Here is a 6,367-nt window from a genome sequence, read left to right on the forward strand (position 1 = left end):
GAATGGGGCCATTTTCTGTCAATGGTAGTGTGGCAAGACTACGAGGGTTAGATTTTACTTTTGTTAGTTAAGTGTCCGACAACACCATCTATGGGCATTTCACCCCTAGGAAATTTATTAAAAAGGACCGCCACTCTAAAATTGGTCACACAGGTAAGAGTAATACCAGAGACTGACGTGATTCCAAAAATAAAGTATACAAAAAGAAGTTCATTAACAACACTTTAAAATTCACAGCTTACAGAAAAATCTCTTGATGGTGATACAAGTGACTGATAGGAAAATTAGTGGCAAGATATTGCACGATCCCTAAGGGCCTTTTTAATTTTTAAGTTTGCTGGTAAAGTGTATAGACTAGGCACAGGGCTGAGGGCTCACCAGGCGGAGGTAGCTAACTGAGGGGAAGAGGGAAGGATCCGGATACTGCACACATCACATGTGAAAGCCCACACATCATTGATTGACACCCCAAAGTGCACTACTGTACAGGACGTGAAGGGACCACCACGCAGGGATCAGTCAGCCACTCGCCACTGACCCATAGCTCCTGTCCTAGTAAAAGAAAAAAAAGAAGCAAACATTCAGTTAAGGCAACGGGGCAAAAATAAATAAATAGCAAAACTGCCCCGACACCACACAACACTGGTCCCAAAAGGTCACCACCAAGATTGATCGTGCTCTAAATATCACTTGCACACACACACAGTGAACCCAATAACCCAAACCAAAACAAGAGAAAAAAAATAATAATCAAAGATTAATAGGTTAGCTGATGAGTCAGTTTTTTCCTGGTGCAGCTTTAAATCCTTCACTCAACTCTTGTCCAGGAAGTTACTCCATGCATGCGCAGCAGCGGGCACGCACACACACACACACATACACACACGGGAGAACCCCCAGACAGAACAGCGACAGAACATCAACAGAACAGCAGTAGCGCAGCGGCCCGCTTCAGAAGTGGAGCCACCTGCGGTAAACTATAGACTGAAATTATTACTCCGAATTACAATTGGATGAATTAAAACAGTGAGTTCACACATACCAGTAAGTGAAGGCGCAGCTTCCCAGGTGACGCCGCCAAGAGAGGCAGCTCGATGACTGCTAACAGCAATCAGAAACCAAAGTCACATTTTCTGTGCAGCCAAACAAAAAGCGCGTAAGCGCCAGACAGAAATGAGCCAGCCTACCTCAGGAGTCCAACGCAACGTGTGTAGTACGCACGGCTCTGAGGCCACACACTCCTAGCTGCCAACCTCCGGCCGAAGTACAGGCCAACTCTGCTGGAGCAGAAAGCACATAAGACACACCACTAATGCGACCCAAAGATGCAGCGATGCCGTCGGAACATATCTGACAAAGTGAACGGAGGAAGCTCGACAACCATCGAGAACCCTCGCCCTTTCAAAGAAGTGAGTAACGATGACACCAAACCTAATTGAAAATAACAAGTTAACATAACGATGATTGGTGATGGATCGCTTGTTAACTAGTCATTTAAGTTACATTTTTACTGAAGTAAGTCCACATTTACCTAGAAAATAGGTGCTGAATTAAACAGTGGCTCCTAGTGTTAACAAACATTATGATGAGTTTATAAATTATACTACATTATTAAAGATTAAACCAGTAGTTACAACCACCTACAACAAAAAAAGCTGCTTATGCATGGAAGCATCAGTTTTAACAATGTACTTTTAAAAATATATTTAATATATCAGTCACAGCCCAATTTTCTGTAAAATGAGTACTTTTACTTAAGTACTTTAAGTAAATGTAGCTGATAATACTTCTACACCTTTACTTCATTTTAAATGCAGAACTTTTACTTGTAATGGATTATTTTTACATTGTGGTACTGATTTTTTTGTTTTGTTTTTGTTTTAACTTAAGTAAAGGATTTTAATACTTCCACCACTTTTGAGGTATTTGTACTTTACTTGAGTATTTCCACTTAAGTATGCTACTTTATTCTTCCACTCCACTACAATTCAGAGGAACATATTGAACTTTTTACTCCACTACATTTATCTGACAGCCTTACTTATTACTGTTCAGATTAAAATGTAAAAAAAAAAAACATGATAAATAAATAAATGAATAAATAAATAAATCAATGTCTATGTGGGACTCCTTGCCATGTGTCAGATGTTGTTAGCAGTTCTGCCAAAAAATATTTTCCCTCTAAACTTTTCATATGGTTTCAAGTAAATAACTGTTCAAGACCCAAGGAAAAACTCCCCAATGTTTCCCTATAAAGCATACAGTGTGTTTAAGGCACATCTTAAACACTCAGTTGCTTGTGGGACAATAAACAGAGGGTTAAAGAGTCCTGAGCCCTCTGGCAGTAGGTGGAGTTGGGGTGGCAGTGGGTGCCTGCAAGCCGAGCAAGACAGACAATGAGGAAGAGTACCATTTATTAATGAGAAGAGGCACAATAGAAGGTCTGAACGCATACAGTGATTGAATGAATGGGATGAAGTGGGAGGTAGGAGGAGAAAGGAGAGGCTTCACCAGAGAGAAAGGCATGAATGATCCTGGCTCAGTCTCATCATTGAACCACAGTAAACTTACAATTGAAAGGAATTCACACACCAGGTCAGCTCTACATGCCTTGGACTGACAATTTTGGCCTGATGGCAGCATTAGAGGAAAGGTCAGAGGTTTAATTCATCCTCTGGGGACCATGAATATCCACAGCAGACTTCACAACAATCTGGCCAGAAGTTATTAGGATAATCTTGTAGCTGATTAAAGTTTAAACAGACAGACTGGCATACTCTAACAGTGCCATTCCTAGGCCCTGCTTCTCGCAAAGCAATAATTCAGAGTGAGATGACAAGCACCGTGGGCTATTCTACTTTATTGGTGGACGGTGATGGCTGTCTCCTTTTTTCTGTACATTCTGGGAGAGGAGAATGGAGCCCAAAGCAGTTGAGAGTATTGGCTTCATGAGTCAGTGGTTCAAAAAAAAATAAAAAAAATCAACCAACATAAACCACTACACCAACAATGAACAACGACAATGAAAACGTGTTGCAGGTTGAGGACACCAAGGGATGAAGAACACATCATCAAACTCACAGATATGCTGTCAGGGAAAACAAAGAGTAGTATTAAATGAATGTTTCTCTTCCAGCATACAATTGAGGGCATGTTCAGTTCAAGGGTGGAGTGGGACCCATGAGAGGTGGAAGAGCTGGGGACAAAAAACAAACCTGTGAACAGCTAAATGTGATCTGACCCAAACCAGCAAAAACACATGGAGACTGTCAAATCAGCTAAAGGACATTCTATTTCTATTAAAACAGGGTTTGACAAAAAGAAACTTTCCTATTTAAAATGCAAAGTGTTATCTCTCAAATAACCAAAAAATTATATTTTATATTATATTTTTTATCATCTTCACTGCAACTGATGTCCATCTTTAGTCTTAAAATAAAAAAGGTACAATCTTTTTTCACACTGTGAAAATAATCTGCCAGAGGGTAAAATAATTCTCTCTTCTTTTTGCTTCCAATCTTTTTTTTAAATGTGTTTGAGACAATGATTGGATTTTTTATTTTTTAAGGAAGAATTTCATGCATTTATTCTGATATGGATAAAACTGAAAACTTGAATATAGGATTAAATGGCATGGACTTCAGCTCTATTCTTGCACACTTGATCCAACTAAGGGCCACACACTTTGATGCCTGCCCTGTTCAGGTAGATCTGTTTCTGCTGCTCAACCTGTCAGCATTAAGACCATAATTAGATCAGATGTGCTAGAATAGAGCTGGAACAAAAACATTCAAATTTGGATGTTTTCAAAACACAGTAACAAAATGTTAATGAAAATATTATTGAAAAAACTAATTTTAAAAATGTTTTTTAAAGTTTAAATGTATTTTTTATTTCATAACAAGTACATTACTATCCATGACTCCAGCTTTTCACTTATATGGATATTGACTAATGACTGGAATTGATTCAATTCCAGTTGTTAGTTAATATCCAGCCTAAAACTTTAGTGCTTGGTAGGACTTTGATTGTAGTGTCTCAACATACGTTTTATTTGCAACTTTGAGTCACTGATCAAATGATTTCATCAAGACAACACAGCAGAAAGCTAGCAAACGACGACACCCGGGAAACGTTAACAGCTAACATCCTGAGTGTGGAACAGCCTGTCTCTCAGCATCATAATCCCTGGCTGTGGAGTCAAAATGGAGCACAAACATATATGTTTATTACAATCCAGAGAGAAAAAATATTAGAATTACAGATTTAAAAATGTTGAAAACAGCAGGGGGGTTAATGTGAGAGCAGGGGGGATGAGCTCAGACAGAAATGTTATTCAGCAAGTAAAAAAGGTACTGATAAAATGGAAGTAAGGCAAGTCGCAGCATGATCAATGTGCTACTTCACTTGTGAGCAGCTTACTGCATAGACGGGCAAAAGTCTTCAGGGTGAGTATAAGTAAGCAGAGCAGCGAGAGCCTCCTTCCAATTGTCTAGCTCACAGCTTTGCACAATGTCCCTCCAGTTCTGGGTCACCACTAATGATATAAGCTGGAGTTGTAGATTAATTAATTTCATTCATTCATTCATTAAACATAAACAAATATCAATCAATCAATCAATCAATTTTTATTTATATAGCGCCAAATCACAACAGAAGTCATCTCAAGGCACTTTTCACATAGAGCAGGTCAAGACCGTACTCTTTAATATACAGAGACCCAACAGTTCCCCCATGAGCAAGCACTTGGCGACAGCAGTAAGGAAAAACTCCCCTTTAACGGGTAGAAACCTCAAGCAGAACCCGGCTCTTGGTGGGCAGCCATCTGCTTTGACCGGTTGGGTTGAGAGAGAGAAAGAAAGAGGGAAAGGGGGAGGGGGACAGAAGAACAACAATCATAACAATAACAATAAGTATAAGTAGCTATAGCCAGGGAAGGATGCCAACAGGACTGTGAAGGACCGCGAAGGCTCGGCCTGCATCCCAGGGTTTCCTGCGGGATGAGAAAGCACAAAAAACTCCAGGGAAGAAGCCAAGTTAGTGACATGCACTGATGGTACATGAATGCATACAGATGGAGAGGAGGAGGAGGAGAGAGGAGCTCAGTACATCATGGGAAGTTCCCCAGCAGTCTAGGCCTATAGCAGCATAACTAAGGGCTGATCCAAGGCGAGCCTGGTCGGCCCTAACTATAAGCTTTATCAAAAAGGAAAGTTTTAAGCCTACTCTTAAACATAGGGAGGGTGTCTGCACCCCGGACCGAATCTGGAAGATGGTTCCACAGGAGAGGAGCCTGATAGCTGAAGGCTCTGCCTCCCATTCTACTTTTAAAGACTGTAGGAACCACCAGTAAGCCTGCATACTGGGAGCGCAGTGTTCTAGTGGGATAATACGGTATTATGAGCTCTTCAAGATATGATGGTGCCTGACTATTAAGGGCTTTGTAAGTTAGGAGAAGGATTTTAAATTCTATCCTAGATGTTACAGGAAGCCAATGTAGTGAAGCTAAAATGGGAGAAATATGATCTCTTTTTCTAGTTTTTGTTAGTACATGTGCAGCTGCATTCTGGACCAGCTGGAGAGTCTTTAGAGACTTGTTAGGGCAGCCTGATAATAAGGAATTGCAATAATCCAGCCTAGAAGTAACAAATGCGTGGACTAGTTTTTCTGCATCTTTTAGGGACAGGATGTGCCTGATTTTTGCAATATTACGTAAGTGAAAAAAGGCAGTCCTTGAAATTTGATTTATGTGGGAGTTAAAGGACATATCCTGATCAAAGATAACTCCCAGATTCCTTTCCGTGGTGCTGGAGGCCAGGGTAATGCCATCCAGAGTAGCTATATCATTAGTAACATCCATTTTCTCACCATTGAAATGCTGTTCTTTTGCTTGCTTAAGTATTTTTGCTGAGTTTCTTGAGCAGCTCCTCTACTCCACTGATAGAAAGCAGGATGACCTCAGCGTAGCGACCATCGTTCAGACACAGCTCCCTCAAAGTTACCGACCAGCAGCACCATCAGTATCTTCAGAAGAACATGGATTAGCCATGAACCCAGAAACACACACTACAGTTACATTTGCGATCATGACAAACAATGACAAGGTGTAAAATATGTTAACAGAGCTAATGTGTTGTAATCACATAATTAAGTGTGTTTACAGATGAAAGATTTTACCACATGACTGAAGAGGCCTGCTGGAGGAAAAGAACCCGATGTTCTAGCATCAGCAACCGAAGCTGCTACATCAGAGTTCTGGAAAGACAAAAAAAGAGAGTATTTAACATTAAATATTCTATTGAACATTAAAGGAGCAGCAAAAACAATGACCATAAAGATTTAAAAATTGCTCGCATCAGTTTCTGGT

General features: G+C 40.2%; 1 long non-coding RNA gene across 2 annotated transcripts; it reads right to left on the reverse strand.

The window, feature by feature from the left end:
- Positions 1-244: 244 nt before the first annotated feature.
- LOC121905125 lies at positions 245-4,550 on the reverse strand. Of its 2 annotated transcripts, XR_006098356.1 has the most exons (5): positions 4,048-4,550; positions 3,082-3,196; positions 1,188-1,277; positions 1,043-1,098; positions 245-552 (listed from the first exon to the last, which is right to left on the reverse strand). It is a non-coding gene; the product is annotated as an uncharacterized LOC121905125 (long non-coding RNA). The 2 variants fall into 2 exon arrangements; XR_006098355.1 differs by lacking the exon at positions 4,048-4,550 and having other exon boundaries at positions 3,082-3,714.
- Positions 4,551-6,367: the final 1,817 nt, after the last annotated feature.

The sequence above is a fragment of the Thunnus maccoyii genome, chromosome 10, assembly GCF_910596095.1.
Source record: "Thunnus maccoyii chromosome 10, fThuMac1.1, whole genome shotgun sequence".
Lineage (NCBI taxonomy): Eukaryota > Metazoa > Chordata > Actinopteri > Scombriformes > Scombridae > Thunnus > Thunnus maccoyii.